Source organism: Carcharhinus amblyrhynchos, chromosome 27 (genome assembly GCF_965287045.1).
Source record: "Carcharhinus amblyrhynchos chromosome 27, sCarAmb.v2.hapA, whole genome shotgun sequence".
Lineage (NCBI taxonomy): Eukaryota > Metazoa > Chordata > Chondrichthyes > Carcharhiniformes > Carcharhinidae > Carcharhinus > Carcharhinus amblyrhynchos.
In genome coordinates this window covers 14099589-14127225 of record NC_137350.1, presented here as the reverse complement: position 1 = coordinate 14127225, position 27637 = coordinate 14099589, and the positions used below count along the sequence as shown (strand labels likewise).

Below are 27637 nucleotides of genomic sequence, written 5' to 3'. Positions count from 1 at the left end.
AAACCCAGCTTGCAGGTGCAGCAGGTGGTCAGGAAGGCGAATGGGATGCTGGCCTTCATAGCGAGGGGCATTGAATATAAAAGTAGGGAGGTCTTGCTGCAGCTGTATAGGGCATTGGTGAGGCCGCAGCTGGAGTACTGTGTGCAGTTTTGGGCGCCGTACTTACGCAAGGATATTTTGGCCTTGGAGGGAGTGCAGAGGAGGTTTACTAGGCTGATGCCGGGGTTGAGCTATGAGGAGAGGCTGAATAAACTAGGCTTGTACTCGTTAGAGTTTAGCAGAATGAGGGGAGATCTCATTGAGACATATAAGATGATGAATGGGATGGATAGGATAGAGGTGGAGAGACTCTTCCCGCTCAAAAAGGACAGTAGGACTAGGGGGCACAGCCTCAAGATAAAGGGGGGGCGGTTTAGAACGGAGTTGAGGAAGAATTTCTTCACTCAAAGGGTGGTGAATCTCTGGAATTCTCTGCCCGTTGAAGTGGTGGAGGCTACCTCGCTAGATATTTTTAAGACGCGGGTTGATGGGTTTTTGATAGGAGAGGGGATTAAGGGTTATGGGGAGAGGGCGGGAAAGTGGAACTGAGCAGCGACAGATCAGCCATGATCTTATTGAATGGCGGGGCAGGCTCAAAGGGCTGGATGGCCTACTCCTGCTCCTATTTCTTATGTTCTTATGTTCAAAGCCATGTTGCGTATCCCTAATCAGATCGCAACGCTCCAAATGCTCATACATCCTATCCCTCAGAATTTTTTCCAATAATTTTCCTACCACCGATGTCAAACTCACTGGTCTATAATTACCTGCAAGTAATTGGCGAGTAACATTTGTAAATGATAATCTCTAAGAAGAGAGAATTTGACCATCTCCCCTTGACATTCAATGCCATTAACATTGCTGAGTCCTCCATTATCAGCATCCTGCAGATTATTATTGACCAGAACTGAACTGAACTAGCCATATAACTACTGTGGCTCCATGAACATGTCAGATGCTGGCAGACTAACTTATCCCCCCACCGACTCCTTAAAGCCTATCCACCACCTACAGGGCACAAGTCAAGAGTGTAATGAAATGCTTTCCACTTGTCTGGAAGAATGAGCCCCAACAGCACTCAAGAAGTTTGATACCACCCCATTCATTGCCTTCAACATTCACTCCCTCCCCTACTGACGCACAGTGGTAGTGTATGGTACAGTTTCCAATTAGAAAATTCATTGATGCAACTTGCCAAGCCTCTTTCAATGGTGCCTTCTAAACCGACGTCCTCTGCCACTTCAAAAGGCAAAGGCAGCAGAAAGTGGGAACACCATCACCTGCAAGCTACCTAGCTTCCATCCCACCAAGATATATACATGCTTTTGCCAATAAGGTTTCTGTTTTTAATTATCAGTCTCAGTTCTTAGTGTAATTCCAATTTTTAAAATACTCTTAATAATCTTTGTGGTAGAAACTTATCTATTCAGCAGTGTGGCACAATGGTTAGCACTGCTGCCTCACACAGTAAAAAGTCTGACAACACCAGGTTTTAGTCCAACCTATTTATTTGATAATATTCTCACAAGCTTTCGAGGGGTTACCCTCTTCGTCAGGTGAATGGAGAGTTCTGGCCTCAGACAGAGCATATAATGCTTTATATGCTCTGTCTGAGGCCAGAACTCTCCATTCACCTGACGAAGAGGGTAACCCCTCGAAAGCTTGTGAGAATATTATCAAATAAATAGGTTGGACTAAAACCTGGTGTTGTCAGACTTTTTACTGTGTTTACGCCAGTCCAACGCCGGCATACCCACATCATGCCTCACACAGTATCAGAGACCGAGATTCGATTCCCAGCTTGGGTCACCGTCTGTGTGGAGTTTGCACATTCTCCCCGTGTCTGCGTGAGTTTCCTTCGGATGTTCCAGTTTCTTCCCATAGTTTGAAAGACGTGCTGGTTAAGTGCATTGACCTGAATAGGCGCCAGAGTGTGGCAACTAGGGGAATTTCACAGTAACTTCATTGCAGTGTTAATGTAAGCCTTACTTGCGACTAATGAATAAACTTTCAAGAATAAACTTAATAAAACTAAAACTGGATCTCTGACTCATAAGAGAAAGATAAGAGAAATAAAGACTTACAACCAAAGCCAGACGCAGCTAATTGAAAGTCCCACTTGGATGAACAACTTTCTGCAAAATCCAGGAATGTGTAATCTAAGACATCGTGTACATGGAATCATAGAATGACACAGCATTGAAAGAGGCCATTCAGCCAATCGGGCTTATGCTGTCTTTCTGAAAGAACTGCCCAATTAATCCTATTCCAGTTCTCTTTCCTCACAAGCATTTTAAAAATGGTTGAAACTGCTTCTACCTTGGGGTGGCACAGTGATTAGCAATGCTGCTTCACAGCACCGGCGACCCTGGTTTGAGTCACTGTCTGTGCAGAGTCTGTTCATTCTCCTTATGTCTGTGCGGGTTTCCCCTGGGTGCTCAGGCTTCCTCCCGCAATCTGAAGGATGTGCTGGTTAGGTGCATTGGCCGTGCTAAATTCTCCCGAACAGGTGCCAGAGTAGGTGACAAGGGGATTTTCACTGTAACTTCATTACAGTGTTAATGTAAGCTTACTTGTAACACTAATAAATAAATTTAAACTTTTACCATCCTTTCAGGTAACACATTCCAGATCATTATAAAGCACTGCATGTTATTTTTCATTGTGTTAGCTCTGGCTCTTTTCCCAATTATCCTAAACTCTGTCCTTTGGCTATTGACTCTTCTCCCATTAGTTTCTCTTCAGTTACCCTTTCGACACCACGATCAAATCCGTTTTTAAACTTCTCTGTCCTAAGAGAATAACCCAGTTTTTCTACTTTCTTCACATAATTGAAGTTTTTCATTTTGGTTCTTCAGAATGCTGCATTGCTGCTGACATTTTTGTTTTTAAAAAATTATTTAGCTTGTTTTTGAAGTTTCATCGGTGCTTATTATAGTCACATGTTTATTGATAACTTAATGATGTTTTTAATAAAGCGAATGCTGTCCTGTATGTCATTTATTCCTGCAACGCAAATAAGTAATTGTGATGTGAATATTACTATTTTGCTAATGAAATATTCAAGGCTATATCATGTTCATGGGTAGGGTGGGGCGTGGGTAAGATGCTGTTTGGTGAGTTGGTGCAGTCTCAATGGGCCAAATGGCCTCTTTCTGCACTGTAGGAATTCTATGGTTCATCCCCTGTATAATTCTAATCGAAAACTATTTTCTGACTGGGGTTTAACCTGTATTTTGTAATGGTTTAAAAAGGACACCTTTGTGGAGCATTGTTCATGACTATCAGACACCACAAAATGCTTTACAACCATTGGAGCACTTTGGGAAGTGTAGTCATTGTTGTAATGTAAGAAACACAGCAATTAATTTGCACTGAGCAAACTCCCACCGGCAGCAATACGATTGTGATCAGAGAATCTATTTCCATTGATGTTGATTTGATTGAGGAGTAAATCTGGGCCAGATCACCAGAGATAACTGCCCTGCTCTCCTTTAGTATAACGCCATGGAATCCTTTTATCCTGAACAAGCAAATGGTTTAATGGTTCATCTGAAAGATGGCGCAGTGCTCTCTCAAAACTACACTGGACTGTTTGACATAATTTTCTTGTCTCAGTTTACAAAGCCAGTAATTCTCTATACCTTTTTGCTAGCCTTATCAATTTATCCTGCCACTTTCAAAGACTTGTCAGGCCTTTTCTGTTCCTGTGTTCTTTTCAAAATGTTACCATATCATTTATATTGCTTCTCCTCACTCCTCCTCCCAAATGAATCATTCACAATTCTCTCCGTTACATGCCATCGATCATGTATGTGCTCATTTCACCACTGTCTGTATTCCCCAAAGTCTGTTCCTGTCTAGGTAAAGATACCAATGCACAACTCGAATCTAGCCAGACAATACAGCAGTCATAGAGGTTTATAGCATGGAAACAGGCCCTTCGGCCCAACGTGTCCATGCTGCACTTTTTTTAAAACCCGTAAGTTAATCCCAATTAGCCTATATCCCTCTATACCCATTGTACCCATGTAACTATCTAAATGCTTTATAAAAGACAAAATTGTACCCGCCTCTACTACTACCTCTGGCAGTTTGTTCTGGACACTCACCACCCTCTGCGTGAAAAAATTGCCCTTCTGGAGCCTTTTGTATCTCCCCCCTCTCATGTTAAACCTATATCCTCTAGTTTTAAACTCCCCTACCTTTGGGAAAAGATATTGACTACCCAGTTGATCTATGCCCCTCATTATTTTATAGACCTCTATGAGGTCACCCCTCAGCCTCCTACACTCCAGAGGAAAAAAAATCCCAGTCTATCCAGCTTTCCTTTGTAACTCAATCCATTGAGTCCCAGTAGCATCCTAGTAATTTTTTTCCGCTCTCTTTCTAGTTTAATAATATCCTTTCCATAACAGGATGCCAGAATTGCACACAGTATTCCAAGTGTGGCTGTACCAATGTCTTGTACAACTTCATCAAGACATTCCAACTCCTGTATTCAATGTTCTGACTGATGAAACCAAGCATGCCTAATACCTTCTTCACCACTCTGTCCACCTGTGACTCCAGTTTCAAGGAGCTATGAACATGTATCTCTAGATCACTTTGTTCTGTAACTTACCCAACACCCTACAATTAACCGAGTAAGTCCTGCCCTCGTTCAATCTGCCAAAATTCATCACCTCGCATTTATCTAAATTAAGCTCCATCTGCTATTTGTCAGCCCACTGGCCCAATTGATCAAGATCCTGTTGCAACTGGAGGTAATCTTAGTGTCATCTGCAATCTTACTAACCATGCCTCCTGTTATTCTCAAATCATTAATATAAATGACAAACAACAGTGGACCCAGCACTGATCCCTGAAGCACACTGCTAGTCACAGGCCTCCAGTTTAAAAATCAACTCTCTACAACCACCCTCTGGCTTCTGTTAAGAAGCCAATTTTGTATCCATTTAGATACCTCACCCTGGATCCTGTGAGATTTAATCTTGTGCAACGACTTACCATGCAGTACCTTGTCAAAGGCCTTGCTAACGTTCATGCAGACAACATCAACCGCACTGCCCTCATTTACCTTCTTGGTTACTCCTTCAAAAAAACTCAATCAAATTTGTGAGACATGATTTTCCACTCACAAAGCCATGCTGACTGTCCCTAATCAGTACTTGCGTCTCTAAATGCCTGTAGATCCTGTCTCTCGAAATACCTTCCAGCTATTTACCCACCACATATGTGAGGCTCACTGGCCTGTAATTCCCAGGCTTTTCCCTGCAGCCCTTTTCAAACAAAGGCACAACATTTGCCACTCTCCAATCTTCAGACACTTCACTCATTAATATCGATGATTCAAATATCTCGGTTAGGGGACCCGCAAATTCCTCCCTAGTTTCCCACAATGTCCTGGGATACACTTCTTCAGGTCCTGGGGATTTATCTACCTTGATGTGCTTTAAGACTTCCAGCACCTCCTTCTCTGTAATATGTATATTCCTCAAGACATCACTATTTATTTCCCCAAGTTTCCTACATCCATGCTTTTCTCAACAGGAAATACTGAGAAATATTCATTTAGGATCTCGCCCATTTCTTGTGGATCCACACATAGATGACCTTGTTGATCCTTGAGAGGCCCTACTCTGTCTCTTGTTACTCTTTTATCCTTTATGTATTTGTAGAAGCTCTTTCGATTCTCCTTTGCCTTAAATGCCAAAACAATCTCGTGTCCCTTTTTTTGCCCTCCTGATTTCTCTCTTAGCTCTACACTAAGGAATTTTCATAATAAAGTTTCAAATTTATTATTAGTGTCACAAATAGGCTTTCAATGAAGTTACTGTGAAAATCCCCTAGTTGCTACACTTTGGTGCCTGTTCAGGTATATTGAGGGAGAATTCATCATGGCCAATGCACCTAATCAACATGTCTTTTGGACTGTAGGAGACAACTGGGGCACCCAGAGGAAACTCACAGGGAGAACGTGCAGACTCTCCACAGATAGTAAACCAAGTCAGAAATCGAATCCCACTCTCTGGCGCTATGAGGCAGCAGTGCTAACCATTGTGCCATAGTAACTTCATTGCAGTGTTAATGTAAGCCGACTTGTCTCACTAATAAATGGAAAACCTTCCTTGCTGCTGGCGGTGACTGGAGTAGATGTCATTGGTCCTTTATAAATATTACTATTTTAAGTACTAGGTAAGCATTTGAAGCTGAAAGGAGATCAGAGCTGTGCGGTATAGTTTTGGATTCTTTGGACAAGCACCCGTCCGGGAGGATACAAAAAGAGGCTGAGTGTGTGTCTGTCTAAGGTTCGGATTGCATAATCATTTCAACGCGAGCTGTTCTATTTTCAGTGATGTGTCAAACAGGGAGATTGACTGACAGGATGGCAACTGACAAACGAGAGCTGCCCCAGTGACTGTGCCTGAGCTGGGGACAGAAAGGGTGCTCAAATCCCGCGAGTTCCCTCTCCAGCAGGCAGAGCAACCCGCCTCTCCATTGGTCAGCTTCTGAGCTGCGTCACAGAGGAGGCTCCTCCTATTGGATTGGCAGTTTCCTAGCTACCTGCTTCCTGGAAACCTCCGTGTAACATTTTTCACCACCACCGGCTCGGCCGCCCTTCAGCTACAGCAGCGGCAAGCCTTTCATCACACCATCCTCAACCTCTTCCAGCTCACCCAGCCTCTACCTTCCAATTCAGGTAAGTTAGTGATCCCCTGCTCCAAGAGAGAGTAGGACCGGGGGGGGGGGGGGGTGGTGGTTATTGCTGAATTAAATCTTGTTTCTTTATATAGTATCTCATATGTGTATGTCTATTTGTTTCAATCAAACCCCAGTTGAGAACATGTAAAAAAAATTCTAATCCTAGCCTGATAGATAGAGAGATACTATCTACATATGTGTATGTGTCTATTTGTTTCAATCAAATCCCAGTTGAGGTCACGTAAAGAAAGGATCCCAACCCGATCTCATCTGTTTACTTTCTGGTGGGACACTGATACATTTGTTGGTCTGTGAATAAATGGGAGTTTGATCTGCAGCTAAATCCGCGGCTGACGGGATTTGAAACGGTCAATTCCCAGCACGGAGAAGGTTTAAAGTTTTTATCTTCAAGGCGAACCTGTTTTCCGGCGCTTTTGAGATTAATTGTGTAGCCATTCACAGCGGTTTTGCCTACAGATTCTAGCCGACAAATAATAAGCCAATGTCTCATCTCGCCCCCTCTCTCAATTTCTGTATAGTGTGGTTTTTTTAACACTTGGCATCAATTAGTGAATTAACAAGGCGCCGGTAGTTTTTCTTTGAATTGCCTTCTTATCTCATTGTGCTGTCCTGAATTTTTATATAAAAAGCCTCCGGCCATGTCAACAGCGTTTTCTGCAGAGTGAATGGCGTAGGTAGGTTTTGTGCAGAGAGCTAACTGCGAAATCCCTATTCCGTTCTTGATATTTCCAGGGCTCAGAAGTGACCTTGCAGCCAATCCTCTATTCAAGGGCAGGCTGATGTAATGGGGCACCCTGGGCATTGACTGTTAAATGAAGGGGTCTCTGCAGCAAAGTGTTACAGACAGATGTCATCACAGTGCTCATGGTCCCCCCAGATCCAACCCCCCCCCCCCCCCCCCCGAACTCCGGGAGCAGCTAGGAACACAATAAAATCCAGGGACATCATTGTGTCAAAACTCATTGTGATGCCAGTCTAAGGAATTGTGGATGTAAGAAAGTCGATAGTTCATTAATGTCCTTTAGGGAAGGAAACCTGTCACCTTTGGCTGGTCTGGCCTACATGTGACTCTAGAGCCCCAGCAAATGTGGTTGCCTCAACTGCCCTCCCAAGGTCAACTCAGGATGGGCAATAAATGCTGGCCAGCTGGTAATGCCCACGTCCCATGAATGAATAAAAACGTGCAAGAACGGAAGTGATTGGAAGTGACCATCATGGCAAGGGAGCACAGTGGTTAGCACTGCCGCCTCACAGAGCCAGAGACCCGGGTTCAGTACCAGTCTTGGGTGACTGTCTGTGTGGTGTTTGCATGTTTGCGTCTGCATGGGCTTCCTCTGGGTGCTCCAGCTTCCTCCCACAGACCAAAGATGTGCAGGTTAGGTGGATTGACCATGCCAAATTGCCCCTTAGTGTATTGTTGTCGGATTGTTGCCAATGGGCTGAATGACCTCCATTCAGGAGGCCATGGAGGATTCTATTCTATGATTCATGAGGGCCTCTGATTTGTTAGTTCTCCATGTAGGTTCTAATTCTCACTATTGTCTATCCACTTTGTTTTGGTAGTCATTAATCCACACTAATATCCCTATCCCACCAACGTTGTCAGTTTCCTTCTCTTTCCAACCACCCACCCATAATTTCATTGGATATGAGTGACACTGACAAGGCCAGCATTTATTGCCCATTCCTAGTTGCCCCTGAGAAGTTGGTGGTGAGGTGTCTTGAATTACTACAGTCTGTTTTGAGGAGTTCGAACACTGATATAATTCCAGGTGAGGATGATGTGTGCGTTGGAGAAGAACTTGCAGGTGGCAGAGTTCCTGTGTGCCTGCTGCCCTTGTTCTCCCAGGTCACAGGGGTTGTGGGTCCATTGAAGGAAATGAACGTTTGAGCTGGTGTTTGGGCTGCTGATCAAGTGGAGTTGCTTTATTCAGGGTGGCATGGAACCTCTTAACTTCTGTTGGAGCTGCACTCACTGCATGTGAGTAAAGAATATTCCATCACACATAGAAACATGGAAACTAGAAGCAGCAGTAGGCCATTTGGCCCTTCAAGCTTGCTCTGCCATTCATTTTGATCATGGCTGATCATCACATTCAATACCCTGCTCCTGCCATCCCCTTGTATCCTTTGATCTCTGAGTGAAGAAATTTCTCCTCACCTCAGTCCTAAAAGGTTTACCCCTTATCTTCGAACTATAACTCCTAGTTCTGGATGCCCCCACCATTGAGAACATTCTTTCTGAATCTATCTGTCTCATCCTGTTAGAATTTTCTAAGTGTTTAATGGCATCATATTTATCCACGTTATACTGCTTCTGCCCACTCGCTCAGCCTGTCAAATCATGCTGAAGCATCTCTGCATCTTTCTCACGGCTCATCCTCTCACCCAACTTCGTATCATCTGCAAATTTGGAGATCATTCATTTAGCGCTCTCGTCCAAATCATTAATATATAATGTGAACAGTTGGTGTCCTAGCACAGATCCCTAAGGTATCCCACTAATCCTGTTGGAATTTTCACTTCTGACTTGTGCCCTTTAGAAGGTAGGAGGTGAACTGTCACAGAATAAGGAACTCTGACCTTTTCTTGTGACCACAGTATTTCAAACCACGTAAAATCAGTTTCTGTTTGATTATGATACTTTCATAATCAAAGTAATTTTGGCTTAGCTCTGTTGTGCTCTTGAAAGACTAATGCCTATCAGGCTTTGGTTGGATGAATGGTGGGCAAGGACGCTTGACTTTAGTTTAAGCATATTGTATTCATGCAACTGTTTGCTTTTGCTTAAAAGAAATGCTTTAATCTTTGTGACAGTTTATTGTATCTTTTCAAAAAGATTTCAAAACAAGAATGAGTGTATTCTTGTGATGGCATTTTTTTTTCTGTTTTGGTAATGTTAATTTACAGAAGAGGCGGGTCAGATCATTCTCTGGTTGGGGGGGAGGGGAGTGAGGCCAGATCATTCTCTGAGGGAAAGGGGGGTGGTGTGAGGCCAGATTGTTGTCTGGTTAAGGCAGGGGGGACTGATCGTTGTCAGGTGGGGGGAGGGCCAATCATTGTCTGGTTGGGTGAGGGGGGGGGGGTGGCGGTGGGGTAGGAGGTGGGCCAGATCATTCTCTGGTGAGGGAGTGGGGAGGATGAGGTGGGCCAGATGCTCCTCTGGCAGGGGTGAGGGGGAGGCCACATCATTCTCTTGAGGGGAAGGATGGGAGTGCAGGGATGCGGATAAGATGTATCTTGGGGGGCTCATTTATTGCGGGGAGGCAGATGGATCTCTCGTGGTGGGGGGGATCCACTACCACTATGCGGGCAATCAGTTGGGGGGAGGGGGGAGGGGGCAGGGGGTCAGGATCGGTCTTGGTAGTGGGGGGGGGGCGGGTGAATAAGGGGGACAGTGATGTCTATGGGGGCTATTGCTCCCAGGCCACTTTCTGCGGCCCAGGATTTTTTGCTAATTGCACATGTGCAATTCAAAGCTCCGGTTGTTTCGGGCAGGCTAAGCCCCGCCCACAATGCGAATGGGACCTGCGATTTATTTTTTCAGGCAAAGTGCTAATGGGGCGCCTAAAAGCAGATTTCCAAGTTGGATCTGAATTGCACCCAGATTCAGCACTTAGAATGAAAATGGTAAAATCAGGCCCATAGTGTCATGATGATGTGACTTGTGCTTCACTGATATTAATATGTAATTTCACCGGCTGACAAAACGTATGTGGAACTGTTTAAAAATTGACTTTTTAAAGACAAGGAAGGTACTGATTAAAATGTCTGTCACAAGTCACCTGACATCTGTGCTCAGTTTCCGGAAAGTTCTAATGTGGAATACAATTCAGACATTCATCCTTCTCTGGAATTTCATACTGGAGGATCTACTCAAATGACCTGGGCACCGTGTTTACATTTCAATCATACTACCTCTCCAACGAAGACTAGAACAATGGTTATATGGATGTATGTCTTCCTATCTCATCAAGGCAGATATTGATTCATTTAGGGGTTAATGGCTGGGACATTATCTATTCATCTCCCCAAGCATGAACTAAAAGCATCGTCAGTTCAGACATCAGATAAACAAACCTGTTCTGAAGTTGTTATGGTGAGAGAGATCATGTAAATGAACCATTTTGAAATCTCTGCAATACTAGTTGCTAGTGACGGGAAAAGCTGACAACTCTCACAAGTTAAGATCCTATCTCTTCTCGGCCTTTTGGCTAAGATCAAGTGTAGTATCAACATGCTGTACTTGGTTGAAGTCATTAGGTTACATTTTAGCTTCATTTGAAGCAATTTTTAAAAGTGGCATACAAATGAGATCAAGCCTTAGAGGAGGTGCAATGCCTACTCCAATCAGCTTGGATCATGTAGATCAAGCCCAAGAGAGGAGTGAGAGCCCTGTCTTGTCAGCTTGGATAGGGAATGTCTCAACTTGTTGAGACTCTGAAATGGACTTGATTTGATTGAATTGGAATTAAAAAGATCTTATCTCTTCCAGTTGTTGGGAAACCAGAGCAGAAACCCCAAGGTATGTTATGAAGCCCGACTGACAAGTCAGAATGTTGAGTGGTTTGGAGCAGAACCTCCAGATGGTGGTGTTCCCATGTATCTGCTGCCTTGTCCTTCTAAACAGTAGTTGTCATGGGTCTGGAAGGTGCTGTTGAAGGAGCCCTGGTCAGTTCCTGCAGTGCATCTGCTACACTGCGTCAGTGGTGGAAGGAATTAATGTTTGTGGAAGGGGTGCCAAATCAAGGTGAACTGATCTGTCTTGAATGGTATCGAGCTTCTTGAGTGGTGTTGGAAGCTGCATTCATCCTGCCTGGGGAGGGTATTCCATTACATCTCTGATTTGTGTTTTGTAGATTGTAGTCAGGCTTTGGGCAGTTGGTGAGTTACTTATCACAGAATTCCTAAAATAGAGTTGAATAGAGTCCAGTGGACAATAGCCTGGTCAATCCACCTAACCCACTCAACTTTAGACTGAGTGGAAACTGGAGCATCTAGTCGAAACCCACACAGATATGGGGAGAACGTGCAAACTCCACACCGACAGTTACCCGAGGCCAGAATTGAACTTGGGTCTCTGGTGCTATGAGGCAGCAATTCTATCCAGTATGCCATCGTACCAACCACATGAGGAGGGGTAAACAATCACTCCCCTATCTTACCACAAGTCTGAACACAACAGGGTTTGTTGTGAATATGGAAGGATTAAGGTATCTTACACTCTGAAGGTTGGACTCAGTGAGCACAAAGCAATATAGTTGTGGTTGTTGGAGGTCAGCTGTAGGACATCAGTCTAAAAGTCCACCAGTTTTGGACTTTTGCTACCTTTTTGGCAATATGATTGTAATAATCAAACCAAGGCCAGTCTTCTGTCACTATCACCCATTATTTACAATGTACTCAAAGTGCCCCTCAGCGGCAACAGGGTACAAAATCTTCTGACTGCCGGCCTGAGTGGGTGGAGCCAGTTGGTTTTAAATTCCCTACCGCTCCTTCCCTATTGGGAAGCCTCCACTTGCTTATTAGGGGAGCTTGTATTCTGTGAGGCTCATGGGGAGATCTATTGATGATCCCCCGTGGACATTATAACCATTCTACCGTGGCCTACCTTGGGCTACCTCCACCCACCACCCTGACCCCCTCCCACGTCATTCATGCAGTCTTGTCCCCGTTTCTCACTGTCTGCATTGGAAACCTTCTCTCTCCCCTTTACTTGTTTGGAGTTCTTGTTCTATTCAGCTCTATTTTAGTTGGATTTTTGCTAATTCTATTGTTTTAACTTTCGCTTGTCTCAGGCTTGCAACCTAATTCTCTGGCCATTATTTTTAACATTTCAAATCTCGTGGCTTTTGGGCAAAACTCTGACTTTACCTCCAATTTCTTAGTTACACTTTTTAATCCTTGAATGAACAAAAGTAATTTCCATCTGTTCCAGAAAGGCACGGGCATCAAATGTGACATCTTTTGTTGGAACTGTAGCACTGTATGTAAGGAAGCCTGAACTGGATTTGTTTTCTATTTATTTCTAGGGTTTAATTTATTCCCCCACTCCAATTCTATCATCAGTTAGTGGGTTAAAATTGCTCTTGTTGTTTGTGGTCTTAGTTCCAAACATTAACGGCCAGATAAGCTGAGGTAAAATCTGACTCCCCCATTTTACTGTTCTTGGTTTGAGGTTCAACTGGGAAAGATAAAGAAATTGGAGTTTACTGTTATTGAGTCTTGGCTCTGTCAGTGTCAATGCAGCAGTAATTTTTCCAAATCCCTTTAGATTCCAGGAGTTGAGTTGAAGCTTAAACTCATGGGGATACAATTCCCTTTTAACCTATAGTTTGTCTCTTCCAGAAATCAAGTTTTGCACCTGAGATTCCTTTCAATGGAAAACTCACTATCTCTGTGCTAGATTTTTATACCCTAAGACATAGGATCTTAATCGGGAGAGGAGTAAAGTGTGCCCCTTACTGCTCCAGTGGCTGTTTTTCCAGACTATTCCACTTCTGTCCTTAGCATTTTGTCCTACAACAATTTCAAAATGATTATTTTAGACACCTGATCTCTCTCCCCATTATCATTTTGAACAGGCTTGCTTCTCCAATGTCTAAACCACCACTGCTGTTATTTCGTGGCTGGAGGATGAATGAGTAATACCTCAGCCATTAACACCCTGAATTAGTCATCACCCATCTTGAGATGAGTTGGGAAGACGGATCGCCATGTGATCATTGCTCGAGCAGACCTTTTGTATTCCACACAGGAATGTTCTGGAAACTGGTCACTGGCAATACCAGATCTCGGCTGTCTTTAATCAGTGTCTTTTTAAGTCCTTTTTAAACAGTCCAGTGTGTGTTTGATCAGTCAGTGAAATTACAGCTTAATAGCACTCAGGCCCAAGTTACATCATCGTGATATCAGCTCTGAAGATATTTGCAATACCTGTTTAATTCCACATCATATAAGAAGCTGCTGTTATTATGCACCTGTTGTTATTGTGCAATTTAAACATATAAAAGCTGAAGTCAGGCCAACTATTTTCCACAGCAGAATGTTCCCACTGAAGTCTCCTTCTCTGAATGTGTAAAAACCTGCACCTTCTCAATTAAGCTAAAAACGTTTCTAAGAAATTGTTTTCGAGGTTGACGCAACTAAGGTTCAATATTCCACTGACTCGATAAATTTTAGGAATGGAGCTGTCTGCAACAACGCAACCTTTCCTATGTTGATATGGAATTTCTCTGATCCATAGTCATTTATTTCCAATAAACATATAACAGTGCTCTAAGTGAGTATGTTTCTGTATACTAAATAGTAATTAGCATTGTATCATGGTGGCACGGTGGTTAGCACTGCTGCTTCACAGTGCCAGGGACCTGGGTTTGCTTCCCTGCTTGGGTCACTGCCTGTGTGGAGTTTGCGTGTTCTCCGTGTCTGCATGGGTTTCCTCCAGGTGCTCCGGTTTCCTGCCACAGTCCGAAAGACGTGCAGGTTAGATGCATTGGCCATGCTAAGTTCGCCTTCAAGTGTACCCGAATGGGTGCTGGAGTGTGGTGACTAGGGGATTTTCACAGTAAATTCATTGCAATGTTAATGTAAGCCTAATTGTGACACTAATAAATAAACTAAAATAATCTTTGCTCCATAGAATGGAATGTTCAACTCATGAATTTTTAGGAAAATATAAACCTAAAATTCCACTTAATTTGCTAGTTTATAAAATATTAGGCAGTCAGTTTTCTGACTCTGTCCAATGGTATCTGAACCTTATATTTAGCCAAAAGACTTGGGAATATTATTCATATGCATTGAATATTAAACTAAAAACTGATTCGTGATAATTCCAGTGTCCATCTTAAAAAAAATACATTGATAACTTCTTTGAACTGAATAAGTTTTTGTCATTTTGTGATGACTTGGAAGCAGTGTAATTTCTTTTAAAAGTCTGTGAAATCTGTAATTGTTCTTTAGAATGTTTGAAAATAACTTAAAAGACTTTGCATCGATTGTAAAAGAATCAATTTTAGCTTTCTAGGATAATATGATGACACATGAAGAGGTGGTGTAGTGGTAATATTAGCTGACGAGTAATCCAGAGGTCCTAGCTAATATTCTGAGGATTGTACTCAAACCCTACCATGGCAGCTAGTGGAATTTGAATAAAATGCATACATTTGGAATATAAAGCCAGAAGAATTCTAGTTGGGGGCGGGGGGCCTATCCTCGTCTGGGAGGCCAGCAGCACAGTGCTGAGCAGGACATTGCTGACAGATTGGCGCATGTGCATCGAGATTGGCACACATGCAGTGGCCCCACAGTGCCAGCCTCCTGACTGCTGGCCAACCCGATCACTAGCCAGCCCGGCAAAGCTGGCCCTCTGCCCTCCTCCCCCACAGAGGGTGGAACAATCCTGCTGGCGTGATCGGCCAGAGAAACCCCCCACATCTTTACGTCAGAAGCATCAAGATTATTGAATTCGGCTTGAAGCCAGCCAAGTCACCAAACTACAAACTGTATTTTTACGTGGGTGTGTGCGTGTGAGTGTATTTTATTATTTTTCCCTAGATTGCTCTAAATATACGGTAATAAAACTACCTTCTCCTTTGTTAAACTCAAGTAAATCTGTCCAAATGGTTCTATTATGATCACAGTGTGTAAACGGTTAAGTACTCATTGAATTGGCAAGTATAATTCTGTTTAAACAGAAGAACCTGTTACAGCCAAAAGAAAGGACCCATTCAGCACCTCCTCACATGTCCCCACGGAGATCCTAATATAGTTTGTCACCTTTTATTTAACCCTTATTCAGTTGACAATTCCAGGAAATGTCAAGTTCCTTGGCCAAGTCAGTTGTGTCTTTTTTTTTTGAGACTCCAATTTGGACTCAGTGATACTGCAATTAATCCTGATGTCGCAGGCATAACTTTCTACAAAGTTTATCAGTTATTATCTGCAGATAAAACATTTTATCAGCACCACCTTTGCTCTTTTCTTATCTACTTGACTTACGTTTGGTTTTAAATTGTTTCTCTTAACGTTTAATTGTGTAATTACGTTTTTCCAGATTACACACAGCTTGGAAATGCAGTAAACCATGAGGAGGATAGTAAGGGCCTTCTGGAGACATTGACAGGCAAGCAAAATGGCAGATTTTGACAAATGAAAACTAATGCAAGGAAGTGGAAGGAAGAGTGAGGAGAGAAGATGTAACGGAATGTTACAATCTTCAAGGGGTTCTTTGAATGTGGCAGGAGGAGGTCTCCCTGTGCCTATGTGGGTTTCTTCCGGGTGCTCCAGTTTCCTCCCACGCTCCGAAGACGTGCAGGTTAGATTGATTGGCCATGGCTAAATTGTCCCTTAGTGCCAGGGCACTTAGCAGGATAAATAGGTGGGGTTACAGGTATTGGGCCTAGGTGGGATTGTTGTCAGTGAAGGCTTGATGGGTCAAATGGCCTCCTAAGGATTCTATGAAAGGTGACACAGTGGTTAGCACTGCTGCCTCAGTGCCAGGGACCCAGGTTCAATTCCAGCCTCAGGTTGCTGTCTATGTGGAGTTTGTACATTCTCCCTGTGTCTGTGGGAATTTCTGCCTGGTGCTCCGGTTTCCCTCCACAGTCCAAGATGTGCAGGTTAGGTTAACTGGCCGTGCTAAATTAACCATAGTATAGGGGAATTAGCAGGGTGAATATGAGGCGTTACATGAATAGGGCCTGGGTGGGATAGTGGTCGGTACAGACTCAATGGGCCAAGTGGCATCCTTCTGCACTGTAGGGAAACTATGACAAGACCATTTGGAGGGTGCACAGAAGAACGAGGAGTTCATTTATGATGAAGAACAATGAAAAAATCATGGTCATTCTCCTTGTAGGGATAGCACCTGCAACCCTGAATCAGAAGGTTGTGAATTCAGAGTCGACTCTAGAAACATGAGCATAAAAATCTATGTTCAAACTCCCAATACGTTACTGAGGGAGTGTCACACTTGTTGGAGGTGCTACCTTTTGGATGATGCATTAAAGCAAGGCCTCTCAGGTGGAACGTAGAAGATCCCAGTGGCAATATTTTGCAAAGAACACGGAAGTTCTACCTGGCTAATCTTTACCCTACAATTAACGTGATCAGAAGACTATCTCTTCATTATGACATTGCTGTGGTGGGAGTTTGATGTGCAGGAATTGGTTCCTGCACCTGCAACAGCAACTACAAATCAAAAATACTCCATTGGCTGTAATGTGCTGTGGGATGTCCTGAGATTGTAAGTGGTCTGACATGAATGCAAGTATCAAAACAGAGAAGGTTAAGGGGAGATTTAATAGATACCTTAGAACACAGATTAAAAATAATTAGCAAGAGGTCCCGGTGGAAGAAATAAGAAGTGTTTATGTGGTGAGTTGTTATGATCTCGAATGCACTACCTGAAAGCAGATACAATATAACTTTAAAAAAGGAATTGTATAGGTATACTTGAAAAGGAAAATATACTTCATTTTATTCATTTGTGAGACATGGGTATTGCTGGCTGGCCAGCACTTATTGTGCATCCCTAGTTGCCCAAGGGCATTTGAGAGTCAACCACATTGCTGTGGCTCTAGACTAGTGTAGTGTTGGCCAGACTAGACTAGGATGGCAGATTTCCTTCCCTAAAGGACATACTGCTACAAATGGAGGCCTGTGGGGAAATAACAGGTATGTGGGTTTAAAGCGGATAGCCCTCAAAGAGCTGGTGTAAGTGTGATGGGCAAAATAGCCTCTTGTGGTGCTGTAAGATTCTATGTCAATGATTTTGCAATTCATTTTGGAAGCAGAACTTTCACTTGATTTTTGATGGTTTAAGAGACACTCAAGATGTTAAAATTATCCGGTTGCTTATGTTGCTGTTTAAAATAACATTAAGGAGTCTCACAGCACCAGGTTAAACTCAGAGGTTTATCTGGAATCACGCACAGCTTCTTCATCCGATGAGTCATCAGTTTCATCTCCACATCATAAAGTAACATTGAGGAATCAATGTTACTCTTAAAGCAATTGAAAAGCTCGGTGAGTCAGAGAAGCAGGCACTATCAAAATAAATGATCTTGCAGGCAAAATCCCAGGGATGAACAAAATCAGATTTTAAATTGATAAATCTGCACTATAAACTGCAATAAAATCAATTCTGCAGTCTCACATAATTAATCCAATCTGCTTGTCCTTTGCCCATTAGAACAGAGTTGAGGAGGAACTTCTTCACTCAAAGGGTGGTGAACCTCTGGAATTCTCTGTCCATTGAAGTGGTGGAGCCTACCTCGTTGAATATATTTAAGTCACAGGTAGATAGATTTCTGATAGGCAAGGGAATTAAGGGTTATGGGGAGCAGGCAGGAAAGTGGAACTGATCCACTTCAGATCAGCCATGATCTTATTGAATGGTGGGGCAGGCTCGAAGGGCTAGATGGCCTACTCCTTCTCCTATTTCTTATGTTCTTACTTAGTGCCCCTTAAGTTACTGGAATTTAAAATTGAAACTGTACAAAACAAGTGTATTTGTTTATTTGATAAAACCCAGATAAAACATCAGAAGTGAACACTGAAAGTCATTGCATAAAGAGACTGACATTTTTGAGTGATATCTAATGGGTAGCTTTGGGCCTGACTTATTGGCCGGAATTTTACCGGCACATCTGCCCTCGGAGAATGCCTTCTCCGTTGGCCTCGGGCAGGATCATATGAACCTCAAGTAGACATGCCAGTAAAATTCCACCCACTGAATTAAAGCAAATTTCACTTGATTTTGGTGCTGGTATCCAGAAGCAAAAACAAAGTATGTATTTCCATTACTTCTCAGGTGCTAAGACAACAAGCACATAAGCAATTTTCTGGGTGATTTTTAAAAAATTGATAAACATCTGATTGTGGTTTCATTTTTATTCTATTTCCTACAAGTTGCATTTCCCATGAGGCTTCCAAAGATACAATCCTGACAGCATCACAGGATCACAAGTGATATGCTTATTACAAAGAAAATTACAGCACAGGAACAGGCCCTTTGGCCCTCTAAGCCTGTACCGACATGATGTCTAACTAAGCTAAAACCCTCTACCCTTCTGGGGACCATATCCCTCTATTCCCATCCTATTCAATTTGACAAGATGCCCCTTAAAAGTCACTATCATATCTGCTTCCACTACCTCCCCTAGCAGTGAGTTCCAGGCACTCACCATCCTCTGTAAAAAAAAACTTGCCTCATACATCTCCTTTAAACCTTATCCCTCGCACCTTAAACCTATGCCCCCTACTAATTGACTCTTCCACCCTGGGAAAAAGCTTCTGATTGTCCATTCTGTCCACGCCCCTCATAATTTTGTAGACTTCAATCAAGTTGTCCCTTGATCTCCGTCACTGTAGTGAGAACAAACCAAATTTCTCCAACCTGTCCTCATAGCTGATGCCCTCCATGCCAGCAACATCCCAGTAAATCTTTCCTGTGCCCTCTTCAAAGCCTCCACATCCTTATGGTAGTCTGATGACCAGAATTGAACACTATATTTCAAGTGAGGTCTAACTAAGTTTCTGTAAAGCTGCAACATGACTTGCCAATTTTTAAACTCAGTGCCCCAGCCGATGAAGGCAAGCATGTTATATGCCTTCTTGAGTACCTTCTCCACCTGCGTTGCCACTTTCATTGACCTGTGTACCTGTACAGCCAGATCCCTCTGCCTATCAATACGCTTAAGGGTTCAACCATTTACTGTATATTTCCATCTGCATTAGACCTTCCAAAATGCATTACCTCACATTTGTCCAGATTAAACTTTATTTGCCATCTCTCTGCCCAAATCTCTAACCGATCTATATTCTGCCATATCTCTGATGGTCCTCATCGCTATCTGCAATTCCATCAGCCATTGTATCTTCCGCAAACTTATTAATCAATTATTTTCCTCCAAATCTATGTGTATATATGTATATGCACACACACACACATATACAGAGCAACGGTCCCAGCACTAATCCTTGAAGAACGCCACTTGTCACAGGCCTCCATTCAGAAAAGCACCTTACGTTAGCACTGCTGCCTCACAGCACCAGGGATCTGGGTTTGATTCCTGGCTTGGGTCACTGTCTGTGTGGAGTTTGCATGTTCTCCCTGTGTCTGCGTGAGTTTCCTCTCACAGTGTGAAAGATGTGCTAGTTGGGTGCATTGACCCAAATAGGCGGCGGACTGTGGCGACTTGGGGAATTCCACAGTATTTTCATAGCATTGTTAATGTAGGCCTTACTTGTGACTACTGAATAAACTTTACCTTTAGTCTTCAATGACTGAGCCAGTTCTGTATCCATCTTGCGAGCTCACCTCTGATCCCATGTGACTTCACCTTCTGTTCCAGTCTGCCATGAAAGGACCTTGTCAAAGGCCTTATTGAAGTCCATGTAGACAACATCCGTTCTACTAGCCTCATCAATCATCTTCATCACTTCCTCGAAAAACTCGATCACGTAAGTGAGACACAACCACCCCTTCATAAAAGCATATTGCCTCTCACTAATACGTCTACTTATTTCCAAGTGTAAGTAAATCCTGTCTCGAAGAATCCTCTCCAATAACTTCCCTACCACTGATGTATGGCTCACCGCCTGTAATTACCTGGATTATCCTTGCTACCCTTCTTGAACAAAGAAACAACATTGGCTATTCTCCAATCTTCTGGGACCTCCCCTGTTGTCAGTGAGGTTTCTCAAAGCCCTGGCAATTTCCTCCCTTGCGTCTCTCAATATCCTGGGGGATATTCCATCAGGTCCTGGGGACTTGCCTACCTTACTGTTTCTCAAGAATCCAATACCACCTCCTTTTTGATCTCAACATGACCCAAACTATCTACACATCCTTTCCCACACTCAACATCCACCAACTCCTTCTAAGAACATAAGAACTAGGAGCAGGACCAGGCCATCTGGTGGCTCCTCAAGCCTGCTCCGCCATTCAATAAGATTATGGCTGATCTTTTTGTGGACTCAGCTCCACTTACCCACCCATAACCCTTACTCACCATAACCCTTAATTCATTTACTGTTCAAAAATGTATCTATCCTCGCGTTAAAAACATTCAATTAGGTAGCCTCAACTGCTTCACTGGGTAGGGAATTCCACAGATTCACAACCCTTTGTGTGAAGAAATGCCTCCTCAATTCAGTCCTAAATCTGCTTCCCCTTATTTTGAGGCTATGCCCCCTAGTTCTAGTTTCACTCACCAGTGGAAACAACTTTCCTGCTATCTTATCTATTCCCTTTATATTCTTATGTTTCTATAAGATCTCCCCTCATTCTTCTGAATTCCAATGAGTATAGCCGCAATCTGCTCAGTCTCTCCTCATAAGCCAACCCTCTCAACTTCGGAATCAACCTAGTGAATCTCCTCTGCAACCCCTCCAGAAAGATGTGGAAGCATTGGAAAGGGTGCAGAGGAGGTTTACCAGGATGTTGCCTGGTATGGTGGGAAGGTCTTATGAGGAAAGGCTGAGGGACTTGAGGTTATTTTCATTAGAGAGAAGGTTACAAGGTGACCTAATTGAGGCATACAAGATGATCAAAGGATTGGATAGGGTGGACAGTGAGAGCCTTTACCTTGGATGGTGATGGCTAACACGAGGGGACGTAGCTTTAAATTAAGGGGTGGTAATTATAGGATGGATGTCAGAGGTAGGTTCTTTACTCAGAGGGTAGTAAGGTCGTGGAATGCCCTGCCTGCAGCAGTTGTGGACTCGCCAACTTTAAGGGCGTTCGCATGGTCAGTGGATAGGCATTTGGATAACATTGGAATAGTTTAGGTTAGAGGGTTATTAGATTGGTTCCACTGGTCGGCACAACATTGAGGGCTGAAGAGCCTATACTGCGCTGTAATGTTCTATGTTCTATCCTTCCTCAAGAAAGACCAAAACTGTGCACAAAACTCCAGGTGTGGTCTCACCAGCACCTTATACAGCTGCAACATAATCTTGCTGTTTTTAACCTCCATCCCTCTAGCAATGAAGGGCAAAATTCCATTTGCCTTCTTAATTACCTGCTGCACCTGCAAACCAACTCCTTGAGATTCCTACTCAAGGACATCCAGATCCCTCTGCACAGCAGCATGCTGCAATTGTTTTACCATTTAAATAATAGTCCATTTTGCTGTTATTCCTACCAAAATGGATGACGTCACGTTTACCAACATTGTACTCCATCTGCCAGACCCTCGCCTACTCGCTTAGATTATCTATATCCCTTTGCTGGCTTTCAGCATCCTCTGCACACTTTCCTCTTCCACCCATCTTCATGTCATCTGCGAATTTTGACTCACTACACTTGGTCCCCAACTCCAAATCATTGATGTAAACTGCAAGCAATTGCAGTCCCAACGCTGAACCTTGAGACACACCACTTGTCACTGATTGCTAACCAGAAAAACACCCATTTTCCCCCACTCTTTACTTCAGTTAGTTAACCAAACCTCTATCCATGCTAATACATTATCCGTAACACTGTGCACCTTTATCTCACGTAGCAGTCTTTGGTGTGGCACCTTGTCAAATACCTGCTGGAAATCCAGGTACACCAGATCCACAGATTCCCCATGTCCACTGCACATATAACGTTGTCAAAGAATTCCACCAAATTAATCGAACGTGATCTGCCCTTCATGAACCCATGCTGCATCTTACCAATGGGACAATTTAACAAAGAACAAAAACAGCCCAGGAAACAGGCCCTTCGGCCCAACCAGCCCACACCGCCATTTATATCCAGATGTCTCGCTATTTCTTCCTTGGTGATAGATTCAAGCATTTTCCCTACTACAGAAGTTAAACTAACCTTTGGTGAATACTGAGGCAAAGTACTCATTTAATACCTCACCCATTCCTCTAGCTCCACGCATAGAATCCCTCCCATGTCCTTGAGTGGCCCAACCCTCTCCCCTGTCTACCCTCTTGCTCATTTTTTATAGCCTTAGGATTTTCCTTTGGTCCTGCTGGCCAATTACTTTTCGTGACCCCTTTTAGCCCACGTTACTCATTGCTTAAGTTTCTTTCTACTTTCCTTGTATTACACACTTGCTTCATGTGCTCCTAGCTTCCTAGCCTTGACAAATGCTTCCTTTTTCTCTTTGACTAGGCTCACAATATCTCTCATTACCCAAGATTCCTGAAACTCACCATACTTATCCTTCATCCTTATAGGAATGTGCCTATCCCGAATTCCTATCAACTAACATTTGAAAGCCTCTCACATGCCAGATGTTGATTTGCTGTCAAACATCTGCCCCCAATCTACATTCTTCAGTTCCTGCCTAATATTGTTGTAATTAGCCTTCCCCCAGTTTAGCACCTTCACTTGAGGAATACACTTATCTTTATCCATCAGGACCTTTACAACTTACTGAATTGTGATCACTGTTCCTGAACTACTCCCCTACTGAAACGTCGACCACCTGGCCAGGCTCACTCCCCAATACCAGGTCCAATGCAGCCAATTCCCTAGTTGGACTATCTACATACTGTTTCAAAAAGCCTTTCTGGATGCTCCTTACAAACTCTCCTCCATCCACGCCCCTGGCACTGTGAGTTCCAGTCAATATAGCAGAAGTTAAAATCTCCCATTATAACAACTCTGTTACTTGTACACCTTGCCAAAATCTGCTTACATATCTTCTATCTCCCACTGGTTGTTGGGATACCTATAGTAAACCCCCAACATTGTGACTACACCGTTCCTATTCCCGAGCTCTACCAATATTGCCCCACTGTATGAGCCCTCTGAGGTGTCCTTCTGCAGTACAGCTGTGATATTCTCCCTAACCAGTAGTGCAAATCCCCCACCCCTTTTACATTGACCTCTATCCCACCTGAAACATCTGTATCAGCAAGTGCCTGACTTCATACTACACTCAGCAACTGTTATTCTCTTTTGGATTAGCGATGGGAACCTTAATGCTGTCTAGTACACTCACTACTCTACCAACTCTGGAATCTGTCCTTATCATGCTAGCCCTGCTCCAGTTTCTTTTTATTTTGTTGTCAAGGGCTCATTATTCTCTTTCACTCTTCAAATGAAGTATTCTTTTAATTGTACATTGGCATCGCTTCAACTCATCAGGCTAGGATTCTTTAATTATTCATAAGAAGGAGAAGATACTTTATCACTAGGATCAAGAAACATCAAGCTTATTTGGAAGCCAACTAGGTCACCAATTCCAAATATGTGGGGTCCAGTAAACTGGGCTACAAAAGGACTCCTACTCGTAGTAGGATCCTTATTGTGGCATTTCTTATCTAAGTCGCTCTACTTTATTTCGTCCCCATAATAGGTAATATACAACTGAATCTTAGAAAGCAGGTGATGGGAAAATGGGCTGGCCAGCAATGCCCACTGTCATTAAGTTTTACAGCATGGAAGGAGGCTTTTTGGCCCATTTGTGTCCATGCTGGCCATCAAACACCTGTCTAGTCTACTCCCATTTTCTAGTACTTGTCCCGTAACCTTGAAAACTATGGAATTTCAAGTGCTTATTGAAATACTTCTCAATTATTGTGAGGGTTCCTGCCTTTGCAACCCTTTCAGGCACCGAGTTCCAGATTCCCAACGTCCCCTGGGTGAAAATGGTTTTTTTCACATCTCCTCTAAGCCTCTTGCCCTTTAACTTGAATCTCTACCACTTTGTTATTGACCTCTCTGCTAAATTGCAAAGTTCCTTCCTATCCACCTTATCTATGACGCTCATAGATCTGCATCTTCTCTACTGCAATCACTTCATTCCTAGTGTGACCTCTAACAGATTCAAAATTCACCTTAAATTTATAAGATTAAAATCCCAAAACTGTCCAGTTTGTACGGAGTAAATTTGGACATTCATAAGAAATCAAACCTTTCTCAAACAACCATTTGGCAGTATAGTACGTGCAAGGAATTTACAGAAACAAATCTCAAGATCAGGAATAGGAAGACGTGTGAAATTATTTTTTCTCGTAACACACGTATACCTTAATCAGGCATGCAATTTTACCCTGAATGGTTTTGATAAACTTCATTTGGAAATCTTTGTGCTGCAGGAATTAGAACAAAAAGTGGCCTTTATCATTTGTCCTGGGTTTGTTCCAAGATAAATCCTTTCGGCAAAACACTTTGGCAGCAATCCATAAAATTCCAACAGAAAGTATCTTTCTTGAACATAATTATTATCCTCCTAGGCATTGCCAGAGAATATAATGAATGGTAGATATGGTGGATGTCAGTCCAGTTTATATATAATGTTTGTGGTTACTCTTTCCCAACATGGATATTTGGCTAAAACATTTCCCGTGAAGATCTATAATAGGGTTGCAGTTTATGACATAAATACTGTTTCGAGAGGAAAAAGCCACAAGTATTAGAAAGTTGTCCATCAACATGCAAAATGTTTGAAAAAGAGTTGCTATTTTAGGTTTAAAAGAAGACCACCTTTCCTCTTTTCAGATGTTGATGGACTGACTGTATTCCTCCTGTTCAGTGCCTTCATTGGTTGGCCAGGTTTAAATATAAGTTGAAAGTTTATTTATTCGTGTCACAAGTCAGCTTACATTAACACTGCAATGAAGTTCTGTGAAAATCTCCTAGTTGCCACACTCTGGCACCTGTTTGGGTACGTTGAGGGAGAATTTAGCATAGCCAATGCACCTCATCATTGAATCCCTACAGAGCAGAAGGAGCTCATTCGGCCTATCGAGTCTGCACTGACCACAATCCCAACCAGGCCCTATCCCCATAACCCCATGCATTTAGCTAGTCCCCTTGATGACACAAGGGGAAATTAAGCATGGCCCATCCACCTAACCTGCATATCTTTGGGATGTGGGATGAAGCCGGCACACCCAAAGGAAACTCAGCCAGACATGGGGAGAATGTGCAAACTCCACACAGACAGTCACCCAAGCCAGGAATCTAACCCGGGTCCTTGGCGTTGTGTGTCAGCAGTGCTAACCACAGTTTCAGATGAATTGATAAATTGAGAAGTGCTAGAACACTTCAGGTAAATGGAAAATTATGAAATACAGCAGCTGATCAGAACTAAGTTTGACCTGAAAGGAGAGATTTTGTTGAACTAATGAACTGACAATTCTCTTAGAATACTATTGTGCAACAAACATCAGCTGCAAAGGAAGTGACACAAAACCAGCAGACCTGAGCAGCTGTGACTTGCACTAAGATCCACATCTCAGAGAATTTTTCACGCTCAGATGCTTGCTGTCACATAACATTGAAATGAATCAAGGATGTTACTGGGACTGGAAGGTTCCAATTATAAGAGGGGCTGCGACTTTTTTCCCTGGAACATAGGATGATGAGGGGTGACCTCATAGAGTTTTATAAGTCATGAAATGCATAGATAAGGTGAATAGCCAAGGTCTTTTCCCAAAGGTAGAAGAGTCCAAAACTAGACAGGGAGGGGGTGGGGGAATGGCGATTGTGGTGCTCTGAGATAGGGGTTGGATTGGGGCTGATCCGGGAATGCTTGTGCAGGCTGAGATCGGGCTGTGGGGGTGTCGCGAACGGCTGGTGAGCTGGTCAGCAATTGATCTGATCAGCAAACTGCAGTCTGACAGTTCACTGGCTCTGGCATGAATAGGCCTTGCCCCCTGAGCTTTTAATGATATTCACTCTGCATTGCAGAGTGTGGGAGTCTGAACTCCCACTGAAAAAATAATCATGAATCACACCATTCTTCGCACCAATTGAGCACTTCAGATTTTTTGGGGAGAATCGGGTCGTATGACTAATTCGAAAAGTTTAACAATTTCCAGGTTATCCAATAAAGTTGCATTCTTCCACATTCTGAGTAGCTTGAGGCAACTCCTATAGGTTGTGTTATATCTCTTGCCTTTAAAAAAATGGAAATGCAGTTGTATCATTCATCGTGAGTTGCGTCAAACCAAAGATATTTTGGAAGGCATTGATACAAAAGTGATTGCATAAGAGTCTGTTAATAGTATTTGTAATAAAGAGGCTCTTTAACCCAGCTACTGTATTATCATATAATTTACAGGCTTCCTCATTACATCATCGGGAGCAGGTAGGATTACAACCCACATGCGTCACTTTCAACTCCAATATTTAAAGAGACACTCCAACCATGCAATTTGATGGATTTTGGAGTTGGGAGCACAACAGAGAATATTAACAGAAAGGAGGTCGCACGGGTGATTCACTCAGCCCACTACTCGAAGACATTAGCCAAGGCTGTTTTGCGGGCTTCCTGCTGGGTCAAAATTCTGAAACTCCACTCCTACACAACAAAGACAATTAGGGATGGGAAATAAATGTTGGCTTAGTCTGTGACATCCATATTCTGTGGAAAAAAACCTAAAATAAGTGTATCACCATTAACTCCACACTCCACCTTCTCACACCTCACAACAGCTTGCCTTGTAGGTACACCAATCACCATCCATTTTTATGCACTTCCTCTTGAGGGCAGCATGGTGGCACAGTGGTTAGCACTGCTGTCTCACAGCACCAGGGTTCTGGGTTTGATTCCCAGCCTGGGTCACTATCTGTATGGAATCTGCACACTCTCCCCATGTCTGTGTGAGTTTCCTCCACGTGCTCTGGTTTCCTCCCACAGTCTGAAAGGTGTGCTGATTGGGTGTATTGGCCAAGCAAAATTTTCCCTCAGTGTAATCGAACACCGCACCAAAATATCTAGGGGATTTTCACAGTAACTTCATTGTAGTGTTAATCTAAGCCTACTTGTGACACTAATAAATAAACTTTAATAAATGTTTCATTTTTATCCATTCATTACTGACATTCTCATCTTTATGCAATGTAATGTGTGTCTCTCTCTCTGAGTTACCCTCAGCCTCAACAAATGCTCTCTGCTGATCCATT

The 27637-nt window shown here is 43.0% G+C and overlaps 2 protein-coding genes, 1 long non-coding RNA gene and 1 pseudogene across 3 annotated transcripts in view; 3 read left to right on the top strand and 1 right to left on the bottom strand.

The window, feature by feature from the left end:
- LOC145359060 (uncharacterized) overlaps window positions 1–27637 on the bottom strand; it is an 84767-nt gene that overhangs the window by 15546 nt on the left and 41584 nt on the right. The window lies entirely within an intron of this gene.
- The window catches only part of eftud2 (elongation factor Tu GTP binding domain containing 2), a 112131-nt gene continuing 91137 nt past the window's right edge, over window positions 6644–27637 (top strand). Inside the window, exon 1 of the mRNA XM_080213419.1 lies at window positions 6644–6742. The gene's annotated coding sequence lies outside the window, so the exon portion shown is untranslated. The remainder of the gene's footprint in view (window positions 6743–27637) is intronic.
- Window positions 6650–27637, top strand: part of LOC145359058 (phosphoethanolamine/phosphocholine phosphatase-like) — a 39837-nt gene continuing 18849 nt past the window's right edge. The window contains exon 1 of the mRNA XM_080213425.1: window positions 6650–6742. The gene's annotated coding sequence lies outside the window, so the exon portion shown is untranslated. The remainder of the gene's footprint in view (window positions 6743–27637) is intronic.
- On the top strand, window positions 10960–11131 carry LOC145359348 (U2 spliceosomal RNA; annotated as a pseudogene).